General features: G+C 45.2%; 1 long non-coding RNA gene across 1 annotated transcript; it reads left to right on the top strand.

Annotated features, from left to right (window-relative positions):
• Positions 1-789: 789 nt before the first annotated feature.
• On the top strand, positions 790-15,011 carry LOC121141993. The gene is made up of 2 exons (XR_005879002.1): positions 790-2,378; positions 14,495-15,011. It is a non-coding gene; the product is annotated as an uncharacterized LOC121141993 (long non-coding RNA).
• The last annotated feature ends 7,722 nt before the right edge of the window (positions 15,012-22,733 follow it).

The raw sequence follows: 22,733 nt of genomic DNA, 5'->3' as shown, positions 1-22,733 counted from the left end.
TGTTGGACTTAAGATTTTCTTTGGTTGATGAATCTATTTCTCCTAGTGTATCTTCAATGCCTGAGATTCTCTCTTCCATCTCTTATATTCTGTTGGTTATGCTTGCATCTGTATTTCCTGGTCATTTACCCATCTTTTCTAATTCCAGCATTCTCTCAGACTGTGTTTTTTTTTTAATTTTCTCTATTTCAGCTTTCAAACCTTGCACTGTTTGAATTGTTTCTTGCAATTTTTGGTTTGTCTTTTCTTCTATTTCTTTAAAGGATTTTCTCATTTCCTCTTTTAGGGTCTCTAATCATCTTCATGAAGTTGTTGGGTTTTTTTTTAAGATTTATTTATTTATTATGTATACAGTATTCTTGTCTGCATGTATGCCTCCAGGCCAGAAGAGGGCACCAGATCTCATTTTAGGTGGTTGTGAGCCACCATGTGGTTCCTGGGAATTGAACTCAGGACCTCTGGAAAAGCAGTCAGTGCTCTTAACCTCTGAGCCATCTCTCCAACCCCATGAAGTTGTTTTTAAGGTCATTCTCTTTTGCTTCATCTGTGTTGGGATGTTGAGGTCTTGCTGGTGTTGAGTCCCTAGACTCTGGTCACATCATATTGGTTTTTCTGTTATTGAATGTGTTCTTATATTGCTGTCTTCCCATTCCTTATTCTTGTGGGTACAGGTGGGGTCTCTTCTTCTCCTGGTGGGTACAGGTCCAAGGTTCTCTTCCAGTGGGTGCAAGCAGGTCCAGTACACTGATGGGTCTCACGGTGGGTGTAGGCAGGTCTGAGGCACTCCCTTTCCCAGTGGCTGGGAGCTGGATTAGCACAGTGCTGTCAAAAGACTCATGGTTGCTTGGAGTGAGTCAACCTGCCTGCAGTTCCCAGCCTAGGAGATCCCAGAGTGGGCAAGCAGAAGTCTTGCCTGAGATTGGGGCCGGAGGTCACTTCTGCCCTGAGTGGGGGCCGTAGTAGCCCAGTGATCTCAGCAGACTTGCAGGAGTGAGTCAACCTGTCTGAAGTTCCCAAGCCAGGAGATCCCTGGCAATGTATTTTTCTAAAACAAAAGAAACTAGAGGGTAGTGGGGTGATGCCTTTACACCAGGCTGGAGATTATTTTAATGTGGCATTCTAACTTTAGGCCAGTTACAAAGTGGTGCCAAGATTCAAATATACCGCCAGGCGTTGGTGGCGCACGCCTTTAATCCCAGCACTCGGGAGGCAGAGGCAGCTGGATCTCTGTGAGTTCGAGGCCAGGCTGGACCGACAGCCTCCAAAACAGAGAAACCCTGTCTTGTAAAACCAAAAAAAAAAAGATTCAAATATACCCCCACTTAGTGAAAACCATGGAGAGATGAGTACCAGCCACACTGAAAGAAGACCTAGGTTTGGGAAACAGGAGCTCCAATACAGAATATTCTACAAACACTTGGAATGCTATCACTGAGCCATCCAGAAAGCAATGGGTACAAATTGGAAGAAGATGGATGGCTCAGAGTAAGACACACACACCTCCATGAGAAAAAGAAACTCGTTGTTCATACAAATAGTAAATCTTCCTGACAGGCGTGGAGCATTGGGGAGAAATAATCTCAGGCGTATGGAAAACAAGACAAATGGGAAAACACATGACCTTTCAGTCCAGGAGCCTTGGCTGACGGCTCAGTTGTGGAAATGTCTGTACTGTCGCAACACAAGCAGCCACAAGAGAATTCTGCAGAACAACCAGAAAAGCAAAACCAGTAGAAAACTCAACAAAGATCGTGAACGGACTAATTCACAGAAGACAGAAAGCGAGTAAGTTCATGTACACTAATTGAGGAAATTAAAACCACTCCCAACCGGCGCATTGACCAAAGCTTTAACATTCTGAGGAGACAGGTGTTGGAGGTGCAGAGCATCAGAAACACTTATCTTCTACGCCCTGAGTGACTGGCACAGTCCCCTGACCCAGAGGAGCTGAAGATGCTAGCTCAAACACCACGTGCCTATCAGTGCAGGTGGCTATTGACCCTCCTCAGACCCCAGACGGTCCTTCCACCCACACCTTCTGGTAACCTCATTTGTTTTTCTGTTTTGTTTTGTTTTTCTAGGCAGGATTCCTCTTCCTAGCCCTGCCTGTCTTGGAACTCACTCTGTCAACTCACTGAGATCCACCTGCCTCTGCCTCCTGAGTGCTGTGTGCTACCTCAATTTTATTTCACTGAAAAGAAACACAAACCTCAGCATGTCTGCTCAACCCGTGTGCAGACAGACTGCCTCCTCTATCACTACAGGTCACTGTTCGTGATCTAGAAGATGGTAAGCAGGCAAGAGACAAGCAATTCAAACTCTGGAGTGGCAGTCGGCCTTGAAGAGGGAGAACTGAAGATGTGGCCAGAATTCCAATGGTATGTGTTGTTTCTCTGGTAAGGTGGTGCTGTTTCCTGGGGAGCACAGATCTGCCTCCTCCTGTGGACTTCTGAGAGCCAGAGGCTAATGCCACAAAGCCCAGGCAGATGGCAGGATTGGTTGTCACATTGTTGTTTTGTTTTTCGAGTTGGTTTTTCTGTGTAACAGCACTGGCTGTCCTGGCACTCACTCTGTGGACCAGGCTGACCTCACACTCCCAGAGATCCACCTGCCTCTGCCTCCTGAGTGCTGGGATTAAAGGCATTCGCCACCACCGCCCAGATTTGCACAATTTTTAAGATTATTAATCTTATTTTTAAAAATAACAATAAAGCTTGATGGTAAATATGTAGGGACTGGAGAGATGGCTTGGGGATAAGAACACTGACTGCTCTTCGAAAGGACCTGGGTTCAATTCCCAGCACCCACATAACAGCTCACAGCCTCCTGTTACAGGGAATCTATCATCCTTATATAGACACACATGCAGGTAAAACACCAATGCACATAAAATAAGTCTTTAAAAAAACAACACAAGAAACATATACAAGTGCTTAGACACACACATTATTACACATAGAAAATCGTAAAAGTAAAAATCACAAACCATACTATATAAACAAAAGATCTGTAAGTTTAAAAATAAAACAAAGCATGTGAAACAAATATAACTCTAAAAATACCATTAAGTCCATTTTGTGTTGCCCATCTATATGGGGTCTAATCCTTAAGTGTGGTTTGTATACCCAGTGAGACTCCATTGGAAAAAGAACTAAATTTTCCTTTGTGAGTGGTTATCAGTTGGAGGTGGCTTCTGAGTTAGTGACATGGGCCTCTGTCTTCTGCCCCTCTCGGCACTGGGACCCCATGGTTTAGACCTTGTGCTGGTCCTGTGCATGCTGCCGTAGTCTCTGAGTTCTTATGTATCAGTCCTGTTGTGTCTAGAAAGCCGTATCTCCTTGGTGTCCGCCATCCCCTCTGGCTCCTACAACCTTCCTGCCTCCTTTCACAGAGTTCACTGAGCTCTAAGGAGAGAGATTTGATGGAGACATCCCAGTTAGGACTGAGTGCTCCAGAGTCTCTCATTCTCTGCACACTGTCCAGTTGTGAGTCTCTGTATTTGTTCCCTTCTACTGCAGGAGGAAGCTTTTCTGATGATGGCTGAGCAAGTCACTGATCTCTGAGTATAACAGAATGGCATCAGGAGTCATTTTATTGCTCCATTTCTCATTATTATTATCATTATTTGGGTTTTTTGAGACAGGGCTTCTTTATGTAACCTTGGCTGTCCTAGAACTAGCTGTGTAGACTAGACTGGCCTTGAAGTCACAGAGTTCTGCCTACCTCTGCCTCCCAAGTGCCACCGGAACCACCATCACCTGCTGCTCCATTTCTTTGGCAGTACAGTAGTATTTGGATTTCTCCTAGGTCCGTGGCCTATCTTGTCTCTAGGCCACCCAGGTAGTGTCAGGCCTGGGCTCCATCTCATAAGTTAGTGGTTGGTGACTCCTACAACTTTCGTGCCACTGTTGAACCAGCCTATCACATAGACATGTCACCATTGTAGATCTCGGGGTTTGGAGCTGGGTTGATGTATATCTTTCTCATTTGGGAGCATGCAGAGTATGTCCCAGTGCCATGACCATTAGTCAGTAGGGCTGAAGGCTCCAGGTAGGCATCAGCTTGTCTTCTCTCCGTGTTCAGTGAGTTGTACAGGTGTTGTCTTTAGAAATAGGGCCTTACCATCAATTTGTGGAGAGCCACAATTAGCCTTGGCAGTAATCTGAGTTTGGGGTTTTTTTTGTGAGGCCCCTTTGGCCAACAACTCGATTAGATGCAACCCGTTCCTAGCATTGGAGGTTCCATTTGGTGGCAAGAGATGTCTAATTGGGGTTCTCTCTCTCTCTTTCTCTCTCTCTCTCTCTCTCTCTCTCTCTCTCTCTCTCTCTCTCTCTCTCACACACACACACACACACACACACACACACACACACACGGCTCAGCAGTTAAGAGTACTCCCTGCTCTTGCAAAGGATCTAGGTTCAGTTCTCAGTACCTCTTGATAGCTCATAACCATTCTTAACTCCAGCTCCAAGGGCTCAACACCCTTTTCTGACCTCTGTAAACACTACACAGATATGGCACACATACATGCATTCAGGTAAAGCACTCATACACATACATTTTTAAAATTATAAAAAAAAAGAGGACAAGAAAATGGGATGGGGCTGGGCAGTGGTGGCACACGCCTTTAATCCCAGCACTCAGGAGGCAGAGGCAGGTGGATCTATGTGAGTTTGAGACCAGCCTGGTCTACAGAGTCAGTTCTAGGACAGCCTCCAAAGCCACAGAGAAACTCTGCCTTGAAAAACCAAAAAGAAAAAAGAAGAGGAAGAAGAAGAAGAAGAGGAAGAGGAAGAAGTTGGGATGGGTTGGTGGTAAGGGTAGATTTGGGGTGAGTTAGACAGAAGGTTGGGGGATGGAGTATAATAAAATACATTGTATGCACCTATAAACTCAAAAAATTAATACATATATTCAAAAGTTCATACAAACCATGAAGTAAACATTAATCCTAAAGTCTGTAGCTTTTTCAGATTATATTGATTGTGCCAATGGCGTTTGTTATAGCAAAAGAAAATTCAAATCATGTTTTACATTTGGGTGTCTCTCCTCCTTTAGCTTGCATAATCTCTTGGTCATTTATTCTTAATGTGTTGATGTCCTTGATGCATGCAAGATATTTCTGTGGAGAATGATGTCAAAGTGGGTCTATCTAATGTCTTCTCCTGGCTAGACTTAGGTTAGATACTCAACAGGAGCACCACAGAGTGTGCATTGTGTCAGGGAGGATATAGTGCTAATTCCCCCCTTAGGTGGTGGTAAAGTGTTATGTCCCTGTGAATCAGGTTTCTGTGTTACAAAGTTATTAAGTACTTTGAAACTATGTAGATGCTTTATAACCCTTAAAATTTAATCCCAGTGTTATAGTGTTTGTTGTCCTATTATTGATTCTTTTGTGTGTCTCTTCCCCCTCCTGTGGTCCTAAGGATTGAACCTAGGACCTCACACATCTTAGGCAAGCCCTCTGCTACTGAACATGGCCCCATCCCTACTGTTGATTCTTCATTGGGTTAATTGTTATGGTTATATTAATTCAGTGTTAGAATACATAGAATTTCTCACCTACCTTTGAAAGTGAAATATGTTGTTGGGGCTGGAACATTGGCTCAGTGATAACAGTACAAACTGTTCTTGCAGAGGATTCAGAATTCAGTTCCCAGCACCCAGGTTAGATGGCCCACAAACTCTAGGGGTTCTAACACTTCTATCTCGGGTACCTGCACTCATGTGCACATCCACAAAGACACACATACACACACACACACACACACACACACACACACGCCTGCAAACAAGCACAAGCATGCATGTACGCAGGCATACTGTATATGTATCACAGGAGAAAGAAAAAAGAAAATGCTATAACAATTTTGTATTTGTACTTTTGCACTCTTGGAGGTTAGTCTTCAGTGTCAATTCCTTTTTGTTGTTGTTTTGCTTTGTTTGTTTGTTTTGTTTTTCATGACAGGGTTTCTCTCTGTGTAGTCCCGGTTGTCCTGGAACTCTAGGCTGACCTCAGACTCTGCCTCCCAAGTGCTGGGATTAAAGGCATGGGCCACCACCCAGTCAGTGTAAATTCTTAAGAATGAGGTTGCATCCGGGTTGTAGTAGGCCATGTCTTTAATCCCAGCACTTGGGAGGCAGAGGCAGATAGATTTCTAACTTTGAGGCCAGCCTGATCTACAGAACAAGTGTCAGGACAGGCTCCAACACTACGAAGAGAAACCCTGTCTCAAAACAAACAAATAAAAAGAATGAGGTTTAGAAAACTGCACATGCACATTTTAAATATACATTGTGAAAGTGTCCTCCATAAACATAGCAGGGGTTAGAGAAGGATAGCTCACTTGGAAACATGCTTGCCCTGTAGGCATAAGGACCCGAATTTGATCCCAGCACTAACATTCAAAAGCCCGGGTATGGTGGTACACACTTGCAATCACACTTCCGGGAGCTGGAGACAGATTACTAGGGCATACTGGCCGGGCAGCCTAGTTTAATTGGTGAGCCCCTTGGAGCAATGAACAACCTTGTTTCAAGAAAACAAGGTGATGAATTGGGCCTGGTGACCACACACCTTTAATCCCAGTATTCAGCAGGCAAATGTCTAAGTCTAAAGTCAACCTGGTCTACATAGTGGATGCCAGTCCGACAAGGACTACATAGTAAAAACTGTCTCAAATAAAAAACAAAACCAAAAAACAACCCAAAGTGATGGCTCCCGAGAAACCACACATAAATTCACCTCTGGCCTCCACATACGAACACGAGCAAACACACAGTTACACCTGCTTGCATTTCATCAGTTGTAAAGAGTACCTCCTTCCCAGCTTTTGTCAACAAAGTGTGTGGTAATCGTAAGTTTTTGCTCGCCTTATCAGCAAGAAATGGCATCTCTGGTTGCTTTAACTTGTAGTTTTCATTACTGGGGAGAGGCTCCTTCCTGCATGTAAGAGTACAGCATCTTTCCATTTTACGATCCTGTGTGACAACCATTCTTCCACTGGGTTTCTTTCCCATTGTGTGAATTACTTAAGTAGTAGTATAGAAGCTCTTTGTCCACGTACATGTGGCAACTGTTCTCTCCCAGATTTTCTTTTGACTTTATCATGTTCTCTACTGCGTGAAAACTTTCATGTTTATGTATCCAAGCTTGTCTCTCTTAGCTTCATTTGGTTCTGTTATTATTATGCATGCCCTTCTATATCTACATACTAAAGAGGAATTCACTCACTTTCTAAATATGAATAGGTATTTTTATTTGTTTTATTTTGATACAGGTCTTATTGTCTCACCAGGTTGGCCTAGATCTCACCATGTATCCAACCTAACCTCAAAAACCGATCCTGTTGCCTCAGCCTCTCAAGTGCTATGATTCCAGATGTGTGGGCTGGGTCATGGAATCTGGTCTCATCTTTTGCGATAAAACCTCCCTGGAAGATTCAAAGTGGTCACAAAAACCCAATTCCCATTCTTTTGTTTGCTTCATCAGCCTTTGCATATTTCATTTATTGTTACATTTTCCCAGCTTGTTTTATAATGGTATACTGATAAAGGGACTGACTGTGGATTTAGTGCTATGCCTTGGGCATAGACATACATTGATAAAGCAGGAACTCGCTTTCATTATTTCTCATTTACAAATCTCAAGTTGGGTGAGATTTGGAGAAGACTTACCCCAAGACAAAAAAATAGATCTAAACCATGGTCTGAGATTGACTTCAAAGCTCACCTTTTAGCTGTCACTCAATCCTGCCTCTCAATGTAGGAATTTCCTATGTAATTCCCAGATCCCTTTATCAAAGGAGAGGTTATTCTCTTTACACTCAGTTCCTAACTTCTTTCTCTCCAGGAGTGACTCTGTAAGTATGTGATGGCCGCTTGTGCCTTTCCCACTTAGATGCCCACCTTCAGACACAAACTCTCAAGGAGTGAGTCCTTTAGCAGCTCTAGTATGCTCTGAGGACCTGTGACGCCTGCTAATCCATAGTGCGTGGCTCTGCTCTGGAGAGCTGTTCTCTAGGTTGGAGTAGAAAAGCCAGGAATTGTGTGGTTAAAGCAGCTGACTCACAGACCACAGTGGGAAATTGGTAGCAAAGCCAAGTATATACCTAGACTCCATCCACATGACAAGCCTTCAAGGAAAGGGTTCAGAGGGAATTGAGGTGTTGGTTAAGCCTTGACTCATGGATGGTAATGACCAATCTTTCCTTCGTGAATGTTCTAGACTAAACTTATGAGCAGTTTTATAGCCTCGTAGATCAGACTTCTTTGTGCTGAGTCTTGGGGAATGACTAAGGTCTAGATGGCAGAAACACCAGAGCCTCTTGTCTAACGAGTGTCTTAGTGTGATTTCTATTGCTGTGATGCAAGTGCTGACCAAAAGCCCCTGGGGGAGAAAGGGTTTATTTCTGCTTGCAGTTGTGGTTCCGTCATGAAGGGATGTCAGGACAGGAACTAAGAGGACATGAAGGGATGCTGCTTACTGGCTTGCTCCTTCATGACTTACTCAGCCTCCTTTCTTTTTTTTTTTTTTTTTTTGGTTTTTCGAGACAGGGTTTCTCTGTGGCTTTGGAGGCTGTCCTGGAACTAGCTCTTGTAGACCAGGCTGGCCTCGAACTCACAGAGATCCGCCTGCCTCTGCCTCTCAAGTGCTGGGATTAAAGGCCTGTGCCACCACCGCCCGCCACCAAGGCCTGGGTCCTTCTGCGTCAGTCATTAAGAAAATGCCCCCACAGAGTTGCCTAAAGGTCAATTTGACGGAGTTAATTACTCAGTCAAGTCCCCTGCTACTAAGTGACTCTACCTTGTGTCAAATTGAAAAAAAAACAAAAACAAATTAACAAAAAAAAAACTCCCCAGTACTGTAAATTCCTATTACTGATAGAGTGACCTTTTGAAACAACATATGCTCCCTTCCCAATCACCATGGGAGTTTAGTCTTTATTCATGGCTTCTAACTTCTATACTAGGCTTCCCTGACATTCTGGTACTGATGTTCCTCCCATTGAGTTGAATTGTTCCTTTTTAGTATAGGAGACCATAAAGGAAAGCACTATGTAGACATTAGAAGATATAGAATTGGATTCCCTAATGTTCACTACTACATGTGTAACCTTAGTAAACTTTCTTAGCCTCTGAGTCTTCCATACTGAGTAGGGAGAATTGCTGTCAAGTGACTAGAAGCAGGCCTGGCCCTCATGTCAGGTACCTGGTCCAGGCCTGTCAGATCTTTGACTCAGGCCTGGCCCCCCTGTCAGATCCTTGGCTCAGGCCTGGCCCTCATGTCAGGTGCCTGGTCCAGCAGATGCTTTCCTCGTGAAGAGGCCCCTGACTTGGAGCACTGTAGTATCACCACACTGAAAGCTGCAAACTCAGCAGCTACTAGAAACAAACAAACAAACAAAAACAACAAAGTTTCTAGACAGGTGTTAAGGATTTTAGCAGGTACATGGCCCAGTGAGACAAACAGTCACCAGAGTCAACCTATACCAACGATGCCCGCACTGAATCCTGAAGCTGCCTATGGCTAGAAACTAGTTGATTAGAGGAAACCTTACATTAAGTTGAACTAAAATCAGCTTGACCACTGAAAGTTTAAAGAACTCTGTAAGAGCTTGAAGCCCACCAGCTAGTTTTATGAATGAAGACACAAGTAGATAAAGTGAGGTTTTGTTCTTTTTGCAGCTCTGAGCAGAAAAGCATTCTCTTTCTAGGCTTGCACTGTTGCTGGCAGCTGAGTTCTTAGAGTGTTGCCCTCCCCCATCCTATGAATCAGGCCCTCTCCTCTCCCTTGCCAGCCGCTGATCTTTGCATATGCAACATTTGTGACTCCCAGAACTGAAAACAAGATTCTTACTGTACTCTAGCCCATTGTGAAACGGGAATATTTGTGAGTCAAATCAGAATCATTAGACCTGGAAAGGCCAAGCACTCAAGCTACATGCCCAGCAGAGCGTGGGTAAAATGCAGCAGGCGTGATGCTTTCGTTTTGATGAGGTTCCTCAATGGACACATGGACAATTTTGGAACACTGTGCCAGGCCCAAAGGAAGTACTTGCTGATGCTTGCTAAGTTGCTGCAGGTCGAAAATTTTTAAACCCCGTCATAAGAAGGTGATGAAGAGAGAGGGGAAAGGAAGAGAGAGAGAAAGAAAGAGGAAGCAGCACTCTGAACCTCATGTGGTGACATACACCTGTAATCCCTGCATAACAGGAGGATCAGGAGTTCAGGGCTATCCCCAGCTACATATGTTTGATGGCAGCCTGGACTACATGAACTGGTCTCAAAACAAAACCGTTAAGCCAGCTTCTACCAAGTGCTTTGGTGCACGCTTGTAATCCAAGCACTAGGGAGAGTGAGGTCAGAGGGTGGTGAGCCTGGGCTACATTAATGAGGAGTTGAAGGGCTCTAGTGGAATGCTTGTCTAACACAGACAGCACACATGGCTCTGGCGTCTTCTCCAGTGTGTGTCGTGGTGGGTTTTCTGGAAATGGTGAGAAGGTCTCTCCCATCAGCAGCTCTTCCAGGTTGTCAAGCAGGAGGAAGCATGGCTGAAGGGGTTCCATTGAGTCACTCACCTCAGGACCCTCAGAGAAGCCGGAGGCTTCTGAAACTGCTGCAGTCACCAACATAGTTAATTTGATAATACTGTCTTAGGAATTTAAGGTCAATGATGTATCTAGATTTGGGTTTTTGAGATTTCTTTTTAAATTTTTATATTTTGAAACAGGGTCTCAGGTAGCCCAGGCTGGCCCAAAATCCTCACTGTGCAGCCATGGTTGACTGTCTTAGCTAAGGTATCTATTGCTGTGAAGAGAGACAGAACATAACCACAGCAACTCTTATAAAGGAAAAACATTTGATTGGGGTGGCTTATATTTTTAGGGGCTTAGTCCATTATCATCCTGATGTGACGTGATGGCGTACAGGCAGACATACTGCCAGAGGAGCTGAGAGTCCTACATCTTGACCGCATCAGGAAAAGCAACAGGAAGTGGTCTGACTCTACACTGAGTGAAGCTTGAGTCAAGGAAACCTCAAAGCCCTCCCCCACAGTGACACACTTCCTCCAACAAGGCCACACCGCCTAATGGTGCCACTTCCTATGAGCATATGGGGACCAGTTACATTCAGACTACCACAATGACCTTGAACTTCTTATCCTCCCGATTCCCCCTGCCTCCACCCTACAATTGCTGGAACTAGGTAGGCTTGTGCCCCCATACCCTGCTGGATAAAAAGCCTTTAGAAAGCATCACCTCCCTTAGGCCAGCAAGAGAGCTCAGGAAGCAAAAGTGCTTTTCACCAAGCCTGACAACCTGAGTTCAATCCCTGGGAGCCACAGTAGTTGGAAGGCGAGAACTGACTACACATTGCCTTCTGACCCCTGCTTGCATATATATACATATATGCGTGCACATATGCATACACACAATAAATAAAATGTAATTAAAATTTAAATTACCTTCCTTTATGTGGAAAAAAATGTTTTTAGAAACCACCCAGAAGTGCTTTGAGAAGCTGCCAGAAGAACCAATAAGTACTACAGCAAAATCAGAAATGCCCTTGTCTTCTTACATTATTCAGATAGACTCTTTAGGGGCCCATAAGACAGCTCAGCAGTGGGGGCTGGAGAGATGGCTCATCGACTAAGAGCCTGGCTACTCTTCCAGAGGGCCTGGGTTCGATTCTCAGCACCCACATGGCAGTTTAAAGCTGTCTATGCTACAGTTCCAGGGGACCTGATATCCTCATACACACATGCAAGTGAAACACCAGTGCTCAAAAAATGAAAATATATAATTTTAAAAAGTCTCAGCAGTGAAAGTGCTTGCCAGGTAGACTTGACAATCAGTTCATTCCCCGAAGCCCATGGGGTAGAAGGTGAGAACTGACTCCGTAGGGATGTCCTCCAGGCTCTACACAGATGCTCACACACACACACACACACACACACACACACACACACACACACACACACAGAGGCACTCAGGCACACACACACACTAAATTAAAATTAAAAAGACAAAAACAGGTCATTAGCATAATGTTCAGGCAATGGCTACTGCCATGTGCTGAGTTGTTCTATTTTCCTCTGGGTTTTTTTTTTTTTTTTGACAGGGTCTGATTTAGCCCAGACTGTTACATAGTTACATAGCCCATTGTTACATAGTGAGGCTGACTTTGAGTCCCTTCCTGGATCTCCTGCTTCCATGTAAACTCCACCATGCCCAGCTGTTGTTGCTGTTTAAGACAAAACGCTCACCAGATGCAGGTATAAGCCACTCACTCACTCAGCCAAAGCGCTCTCAAAGGAGATGCCCTGAACTCCAGCGGGCCCACAGACTACCTGAGGAAGACAGGGCCAGCAGCCTTCTCTCCTGCGCCATCTGAGGGGAGCACATTTCTGCAGCCTCATAGAATAGTGTAGCAACTGTACTTTGGCTCAGTGAGAATTATTTTTAAAGATTTGTATAGAAAACCTTTTCACTTTCTTAAATATTACATTCAGGATTTTTTTCCTGATAACACATCATGAAATAACGGGATCAGGGAGGAATATGACTCATTTGCAGTGTCAGTGTTGGAGAAGGGAGGAAGGCAGGCCCAGGTGAGTGAGTGCTGTGTCCTTCAGGCTGGCAGTTCTGCTGCCCTCTATAGCAGTAAGGAGTCCTTCTCTCCTTCCTTTTACTTTTTGTGTTTCTTTTGTTCCACCTTTTGAGACAGGGCCTTATTCTGTAGCCCAGGCTGGACTAGGACTCACTATGTAGTTCAGGCTAGCTTCAAACTCATGGCAAGCCTGCCTCACCCTCCCAAGTACTAGGATTACAGGGATGAGCCACTACACTCTACAAGTTTTTTTTTTTCCTTTCGGTGGTCCTGCGGGTGGAGCTCAGGGTCTGGAGCATGCTGCATAAGTGGCTGCCACTACCCTACATCCTCAGCCCTTGGAATTGTAAACCATCCAACTCAGATGCTTCTAGAAACACTTGCCAGAAGCCAAAGGGACATCGAATAGGGTCAAAGTTAGTGCTTTTGCTAACGACCTGAGCAGGCTTCCTGAGGTATGTCACTAACTCAATGAAAAACAGCATTGCTTGAAAAATTGCAGACTGTTGGGGAATATTATTTTCAGGTGTGTGATTTCTGTTTATGCTGTATTTGTCTAACTCTGTGAAGCTGTGATTCTTTGCCTGTCTAAAACACCTGATGGTCCTAATAAGGCACTGAATGGCCAATACAAGGCAGGAACAAGGATAGGTGGGGAGGTTGGGGGGACTGGCAGCAGAGAGTATAAACAGAAGGAGAAATCTGGAATAAGGAAGAGCAAGAAGAGAATAAGGGAAGGAGGATGTGAGGAGCCAGACACAGAGTAAGAGTAAGATATACAGAAGTAAGAAAAGGAAAAGGCCCAGGGACAAAAGGTAGTTGGGATAATTTAAGAAAATCTGGCAAGGGGCTGGAGAGATGATTCAGAGATTAAGAGCACTGGCTACTCTTCCAGAGGTCCTGAGTTCAATTCCCAGCAACCACATGATGGCTCACAGCCATATGTAATGAGATCTGGTGCCCTCTTCTGACATGCAGGGATACATGCAGACAGAATACTGTATACATAATAAATAAATAAATAAATACTTTTTTAAAGAAAAACTGACAAGCAACAAGCTAATCTAAGAATAACTAAGAATAAGCCTCCATGTGTGATTTATGTGGGAACTGGATGGCAGCCCCCAAAAAGAGCAAAACCAACCAACAGCAGCAGCAGCAGGCCACACTGTGAACCCAGCACGCAGGGGGCACCCGCAGGAAAATGGAGAGATCCAGGTCAGCCTGGGCTATGAAGCGAGATCCTGCCTCAAAATAATCAGGAATGTAGCTTGGTAGTAGAGCTCTTGCCCAATACACACAAGACCCTGGGTTCCATCTCCAGCACTGCAAAAATAATATTAATACCATAATAAATAAAGTCTGTTTAAAAACAAAGAATATAAAACCTAGACACCAATTCTTACCAACTTTCACCTTGTGGACTTGAACTTGGACTAGTTCCTTTAACCTGAGTCTCTCAGCCATTTGCAGGATACTGGCTCTGATCACTGATCACCATTTATGGATGGATACTGGTTCGTTTTGTTTGTCTATTTGTCCCATTGCTGCCATCAGATTGGCCCCTAAGCAAGTTTGTGGGGCATTTTCTCTATTAGTGATTGTTGTAGGAGGGCCCAGACCAGGGAATAACTTCCAGTAGGAACAATCAAAAGAATGAGAAGCAGCTGGACCGTGGTGGCACACACCTTGATCCCACTACTCGGGAGGCAGAGGCAGGTGGATCTCTGTGAGTTCAAGGCCAGCTTGATCTACAAAGTGAGTTCCAGGACAGCCTCCAAAGCTACACAGAGAAACCCTGTCTTGAAAAAAAAAGCAAATAAATACATTGTAAGTGGTTGGTGACATGACTCTGACCTTAGTGACCTTCCCATCTTAGAGCACACAGCGCTCTGTGGACACTCGGGACTGTGAAGGAGATCACTGGATGCTGGGAAGCAGGCAGCCCAGGAGTCCCCAGGCTGCTCTCTGAACCTCTGCATGTTCCCGTCTCAGTGTCTCCTTCCACGTGGTGACACTCTAGAGGAAGTTTCAGTCTAGGAGCAGCACATCTCTGTGATTGTGGTCGCAGCAAAAGGCGATTTCTCCTAATGCCCCTTCCCCAACAACTGTCTCTTAAGTCTCTCCCAATATCATTATATCATGTTCTCTCCTTTAATCCAGTTTGTCATGTTGGTTCCACCCCCTTGTTAGAGATGGGTTGTCAGGGCTACTGGTTTATTTCCTACCTTTTTTTTTTTTATTTGTCAATCAGATTTTTGCTTATGTGGTACCAGCTCTGAAGACTACTTACAAGTCTCCATTGCAACCAACCATTTGTCATTGCTGTCTTATCTCACACATCTCAAAATGTCAATTTATCTTCTTAATTTTTAAAATAAATTTATATCTAAGTATTCTCTGTTACATTTTATTTAAAAGTTTTACATTATCCCCTACCATGATCACCACCCTTGTCACTCCACCCGAGGACAGCACAGAGCCCTGCACACCTTGAACAGGGAGCACTGTCCACCCTCACCATGACCACACAGGGAGCACTCTCCACCCTCACCATGACCACACAGGGAGCACTGTCCACCCTCACCATGACCACACAGGGAGCACTATCCACCCTCACCATGACCACACAGGGAGCACTCTCACCCCTCACCATGACCACACAGGGAGCACTATCCACCCTCACCATGACTACACAGGGAGCACTGTCCACCCTCACCATGACTACACAGGGAGCACTCTCACCCCTCACCATGACCACACAGGGAGCACTCTCACCCCTCACCATGACCACACAGGGAGCACTATCCACCCTCACCATGACTACACAGGGAGCACTGTCCACCCTCATCTTGACTACACAGGGAGCACTGTCCACCCTCATCTTGACTACACAGGGAGCACTGTCCACCCTCACCATGACCACACAGGGAGCACTCTCACCCCTCACCATGACTACACAGGGAGCACTGTCCACCCTCATCTTGACTACACAGGGAGCACTCTCCACCCTCATCATGACCACACAGGGAGCACTATCCACCCTCACCACGACTACACAGGGAGCACTGTCCATCCTCACCATGACTACACAGGGAGCACTCTCACCCCTCACCATGACCACACAGGGAGCACTGTCCACCCTCATCTTGACTACACAGGGAGCACTCTCCACCCTCACCATGACCACACAGGGAGCACTATCCACCCTCACCATGACTACACAGGGAGCACTGTCCACCCTCACCATGACTACACAGGGAGCACTCTCACCCCTCACCATGACCACACAGGGAGCACTCTCACCCCTCACCATGACCACACAGGGAGCACTATCCACCCTCACCATGACTACACAGGGAGCACTGTCCACCCTCATCTTGACTACACAGGGAGCACTGTCCACCCTCACCATGACCACACAGGGAGCACTCTCACCCCTCACCATGACTACACAGGGAGCACTGTCCACCCTCACCATGACCACACAGGGAGCACTCTCACCCCTCACCATGACTACACAGGGAGCACTGTCCACCCTCACCATGACCACACAGGGAGCACTCTCACCCCTCACCATGACCACACAGGGAGCACTATCCACCCTCACCATGACTACACAGGGAGCACTGTCCACCCTCATCTTGACTACACAGGGAGCACTCTCCACCCTCATCATGACCACACAGGGAGCACTATCCACCCTCACCATGACTCCAGCCTCTGCCATCAAAGTACAACCTGCAGAACAAAGTGCCCCTTCTAGGTATCTGAGGACTTGCAAGAACCTTCTAGCTTTTCAAATTATTATTCTTTTTTTTTAATTCTTTGTGGATTTCACATCATACATTCTAATCCCACCTACCTCCCTGTCCCCTTGCCACCTTTCCCCCAAAACAAAACAGTATTTAAAAGAAAAACCAAAACTCCAAGAAACAAAAGGCGAAGAATCACACAGTTTACCCTTCAGTCCATTCATCTTCATTTGTCAGTGTTCATTGCCATGAGTTCTGGCTTCAGTTACACCACTGATAATGGGCTCTCACTGGGGCTCCTCTCTGCTATCCTGTTGCTGCCCTTTGTCATGAGATGCTGCTGTTTTGGATCTGTAGTTTTGTCCCCTTCGCATGCTCCAACAGTTCATAGATGGGGTGGATGTTGGGGTGACCCGATTCATAGCCAGTCCTGGGCCTGAGTGGTAACTGAGTTGGTCAACCCGCCAACTTTCCCTCATCATCACTGCCTAGGCGAGCTCTTCAGCACTGCCTCAGGCAGCTCCCTCAATGCAGCCTGCAACAAGGACAGGGCCAGTTCTCCTGTTCTCAGGGCCTCAGATCCAGGCACCACACTCACAACACCAGGGCCAGCTCTACTGTTTTGCCCAGGAGAGGTTCAGGGCCCTCTCTCCTGATTGCTGTATGGGGCATGGGGGTGGGAGTGGTCATCTCTCCTGCTCCCACAGCCTCATTTCTGAGAGTTCAAGGTCAATTCAGCCTACATATCAAGTTCCAGGACAGCAGGGCTACAGAGTCATATCATGTCTGGTAAGGATAGGACAATAAATGGAGTTGAGGGTAGGAGTGTAATTGGTCCCCATAAACTCACAGGGAGTCACACTATAAGGAGGTGTGGCCTTGTTGAAGTAGATGTAGCCTCGTTGGAGGAAGTGTGTCACTGTGGGTGCAGCCTTTGAGGTCTCCTGTGCTCAGGCTACACCTAGTGTGGACACAGACTCCTTCCTGTTGCCTGCAGATCAAGATGTAGAACTCTCAGCTCCTTCTCCAGCACCAAGTCTACCTGCATGCTGTCTTGTTTCCTGCCATGACAATGGGGTAAACCTTTGAACTGTAAGAGAGCCTCCATTAAATGTTTTCCTTTATAAGAGATGTATTTGAAAAACAAAAACAAAGACAAAAAGCTGGGTAGTAGCACATGCCTTTAATTCTAGCACTTGGGAGGCACAGGCAGGCCAATCACTGTGAGTTTGAGGCCAGCCTGGTCTACAGAGCAAGTGCCAGGACAGCCAAGGCTGTTACACAGACAAACCCAGTCTCAAAAAACAAAAACCAACAAGAGAGAGAAAGAAAGAAAGAAAGAAAGAAAGAAAGAAAGAAAGAAAGAAAGAAAGAAAGAAAGAAAGAAAGGAAGGAAGGAAGGAAGGAAGGAAGGAAGGAAGGTAAAAAGCTCCGAGGCAAAAGGTAGATCTAGAGAGACAGGTTCGTTTAAGTTCAAAGAGCTAGCCAGAAATGAGCCTATGCTAGGCCAAGCATTCGAAACTAATAGTAAGTCTTTATGTCATGACTTGGGAGCTGGTTGGTGGCCTAAAAGAAAAGGCCTGGTACAGACTCTGTATCTACCACAGAGATACCTGCTCTTCTACGTTCGTTTCTGCCTGTTCACATTAGCCAGGTAATGGAAACAGACTAGATGCCCACCAACTGATGAATGGATAATGAAAATGTGGTTTGTATATGCAATGAAATATTATTAGGCTGTTAAGAAAATAAAATTATTAAATTTGTAGGCAAATGGATGGAGCTGGAAATAACTACTCTGTGTGATACCCAGACCCAGGAAGTTAGGGCCACATATTCTCTCTCACACATTCATGCTAATTTTCAATCTTTAGATGTGTGTTGAGATTGTAGTACCCTTAAAAGTCAGGAACTGATAAGGGGTCATTGGGGGGATTTCAGTGGAGGAGAGATATAATGTAGGTGCTGTGAGGGGAAAGGGTAATGGGAGAAGAAGGGTTAATTGGGTGAGGGTGAGAGGGCAGGAAGGACAGTGAGCATGGGAAGGATAACTAACACTAAAGACCTTTGACAGAGCCACATGGAAACCTACAGCTGCAGAAGTTTCCTAAAATATAGACTTATATGAAAAGTTTAAATGAAGTTAGTCTATGACGGGTGTGGGGTAGGTTGGCAGTGTCTCTTCCACATACCACAGGCATCAAAGAAATCCGTTTGTTAAGGAGGGGTTACCACTTATCAAGTTGTTGGTCAATTGGTCCTATGAGTCTCCCAGGTGTTACTGACTATTGCCAATAGACTTGGTTGCTCTCTAAAACTTGCTATAATAAGACCCCGTTGCTGAACATATCACACACTTGAACCATAGAACATGGAGAAATGAAGATAGTACCAACATGGAAGCTTCATCTCTGCTCCCTTTCATGGTGCTGGAAATAGCCGTGAACACTATTGGTACAGAAAAGTAATTGTAGGCAGAGTCCTCCTGTCCCTAACCACCTGTTCCCAAATACCTGGAAGCAGCTTCCCAAATAATTGATTCAGAGGCTTAATATTAATTAAAAATGTTTGGCCAATAGCTCAGGCATATTACTAACTAGCTCTTACAACATCAATTAACCCATTTCTATTAAACTACATTCTACCATATGACTAGTGGCTTTACCTATCCTTCAGCATGTCCTGCTCCCTCTGTGGCTCCTATCTCTTCACCTTCCTGCCTGGCTACTGGCCTGTCAGCTTTTTATTAACCAGTGAGGGTAATACATATTCACAGTGTACAGAAGGATTATTCCACAGAACATAATCACTTGTCTTATGAAGCTATGAAACCTGTGAGTTACAATGACTGATCTGGCAAGATAAGCCCTTTCTTGAAATAATGGTCCAAACATTATAGGAATAACTTACCACCTTATGATTGGATTTAAGGTCCACTCCACAAGACAGGACTCCTGCCAGATATGGTTAACTGAACCAAGCACCCATGACTTGGTAAATCATAGGCCCTAGAGGAAAGTCTACTATCATTACTCTGCTAAAGGAACATACACTGCCACCTAAGTACTTACCTTTACCTTTATTCCCATAGTATGTCTCTCAAACTCCATCCAGAGAAGTTTCTCTTTGTAGTAGAGGGTGACTAATACAGAGACTGCAACTGGTCAACATGCAGAGAATAAAAGATGCTAGAGTGCTCAGCTCCAAAAGGTGTATCTATAAGACACATACACACACATACACACACACACACACACACACACACACACACACACACACACACACACAGACTCCATACACACACACCCTACTCAGGTCATTGTGGGAGAGGGGGCAGTAAGAAAAGATTGTAAGAGCTGGGGGCATTGGATGCCTACAGCAAAAGTACTTTCTGGACATGAGCTCAGAGCGGCTGTGCCTACATGCACAAGGTCTACACAAGAACAAGCCAACTAAAATGTCAGCATGGGTAGCAGGGATGACAAAGTCAAATCCTTATCTAAGGCACTACTGACAACTGATGAGTACCAGGGAGTTTTTCTTCATGGATTCAGCCCCTGAGAAGTTACCCATGATCTGGTAGCCTCTTGGACTGTGTATTCAAAGCTAGCCTGGTCTACACGGAGAGTTCAAGGTGAGTCCTAAAAAAGAAAATAAAGAAAGAAAAGGAAAAATCTTGAGGAAATATTTTTCTTCATTGCACAATTCTTGTCAAAATAAACCATTTGCCACGTGTAGGTAAGGAGAAGTTGGGCCTCCGTCCCATCCATGCACATACTGGCAGCAATAAGTGGACTCAGCAGGCTTAAAAACAGAACACATGGATTTAGGAGGGAAAAGTGAGGCAATAGGGGAAGAACTGGAGGGGCGAGAGCATAGGAGTAGAATTGACCAAAATGTATTACATGCATGCAGGGTCTTAGCCCAACCACGGGAGACTGAGCTGGGTCTAAGGAAGGGTAAGTGCACTGCTTGCCTGTTCCCTAGCCTCCCAGGATCCCAGAGACAATCAGGTGCAGTAGGGAGTCTAGTCAAGCAGGAACTCATTTATTGTCCCACAGCAAGCATCTTTTAAACCAAAAAAAAAAAAAAAAAAAAAAAAACGCAGAGGGGGAAAACAGCCAGCCAATGGTTTTAAAGGTCAGTCTATTACGTACCTAGGCGCCCTATGCTTTACCTAGTGAACATGAGCTGTGCATGCAGTGACCTCATCTGGTTTGATTTAGGCAACCAATTATCTTTTTTTGTAAACAGCTCAGGACTCATCCATCTGACTTCCCCTCAGTGCCATCTTTGACTGGCTCCTGTGCCCTACAGATTCCCCTTTTTGTTTTAGACTGTGGCCCACCTCATTTCGAAGTATAGGCCTCTTGGCACCTCCACGGAGGTTCACCTCTAATAGCACATTTTGTCAAGGTTCACTCAAAAGTGAGATATCCTCAGGGCTGAGCCTATCACAGTGTCATCAGCTGGGTCTCTTGAGTCTTTGTTCTGATTAGTCTGACCAGCCTATTGAAAAGGCAAGGCCCAAAGACACAAATTAAGGTTATTACTAAAGGAACCCAACAGGGTGGAGATTGCCTTATCCAGCAGTTCATCCCCATTTTCTCACATCTGCCCACCACTTTTGGATATGTCTGTTGTTGTTTGATTGCTCCCCGGGCAAATGTAAAAGTCAATGTCCCTTAAGGCTGCCCTATTGGGAACATGTGAGCAGCCTGGGGATGGGGGTCTGATACATGGGGCAGGTGGCACCCCCACAATCCTCCACATTCAGACTGTCCTTGATGAAGAAAAGTCCAGTCTCCCACATCCCAAGATCCTTGGGCCAGGCCACAGAGGTCGAAGAAGAGAGTGCACCACCAGGTCTGGGAAGAGAGTGCACCACCAGGTCTGGGAAGAGAGTGCACCACCAGGTCTGGGAAGAGAGTGCACCACCAGGTCTGGGGAACTGCCTCATTTGTGGTGCTGTTGAGCACATCTCCATTAGTGGCATCGATCACCATCCATGTCATCTTTTGGAGATGATGAGGGTTGTGCTTGGTGGTCATTGGAGCAGTCAGCATCAACAGTGGGAGTGTCAGAGTAGTCAGGAAGCAGGACATCATCTGTAACTATTAAAGAACACAAGAGCTTCTCAAGGGTCCGTGCCCTTGGATATGTTTAGGAATCATTGTATTGGTCCTCTCACTTCAGAAGACAAGCCTTGACAGCCTAGTTGCTTCCTCTTCTTATTGGTCAACCTGTTCTTGGTCATCCTCCTGCATTGTGGGAACAGACAGACTTCCTCCCCTATGGGGATGACACATCCAAATCCTCTTCCCATTGTAATTAATGGGTCTGGGCCCCTCCATTGGGATGTTAGAAGGTCTTTCCATTTTACCTTAACTTAGGGTTTGGGGTTTAGGTGGCCCCAATGTTTTTGGAACTTAGATTCAGTTGTTCCCTTAGAAAAATTAAAAACATTGATAGTAAATGAAGCTGATTCCCCCTTTTTGTTTTAAAAGTTGTTCTTTAAGACATTGATGGCTTCTTTCTACAATTGCTTGTCTCTGAGGATTGTAAGGGATTCTGTAGTGTGTTTGATGTGCCATCGATTGAAAAATTCTGCCATGGAATTACTGGCAAAGAAAGGGACATTATCAATCTTAACATGTGTGGGTAATCCTATGATTGCGAAACATTGGAGGAAATGTGCTTGAGCATGTTTGATTTTTTTCTCCTGTATGTGTAGTGGCCCAACAGGCCCCTGAATAAGTGTCTATGATGACAAAAACATACTTCTGCTTGCCAAAAGCTGGAAAACAAGTAACATCAGTTTGCCAGAGGGTATTGGGCCATAGGCCTCTGGGGTTAACTCCTGACAGCTGTAGAGGGAGAACTCTTAGACAGAGTTGACATGATTTGCAGGTGTGAACTATCTTTTTTAGTTCTTTTATAGGGCTCATTGGGAATCTACTATGTAGTCCCCTCCAATTGGCATGGGTCATATCATGCAATTGAGTGGCTTCCTGTAGGGTTAGTGCCTCTGGGGCTGTTGCCAGTTAATCTGCCCATTCATTGCCCTTAGTCAGGAACCCTGGGAGGCCGGAGTGTCACTGAAGGTGTTGAAGGTAAATTGGTGTCTCTCCACCCTCTAAAAGAGCCTTAAGAACCACCATGAGGGGGAATGTAGGGTCATTATCTAACCAAATGTGTGCTTGTGGGATATGGGGACGTAAGTTAGCCACATAGAGACTGTCTGAAAAAAGATTGCAGGGCTCAGAGATGTCCTGTAATGCCAGCGTCACACCCAGTATTTCCTTATATTGGGCAGAACCTTGGCAGGATTGAATTCTTTGGTGGCTTGGTGTCACTTGGTAT

Source organism: Mesocricetus auratus, unplaced genomic scaffold (assembly GCF_017639785.1).
Source record: "Mesocricetus auratus isolate SY011 unplaced genomic scaffold, BCM_Maur_2.0 Super-Scaffold_100008, whole genome shotgun sequence".
Classification (NCBI taxonomy): Eukaryota; Metazoa; Chordata; class Mammalia; order Rodentia; family Cricetidae; genus Mesocricetus; species Mesocricetus auratus.
This window is presented reverse-complemented; position numbering and strand designations above follow the sequence as displayed.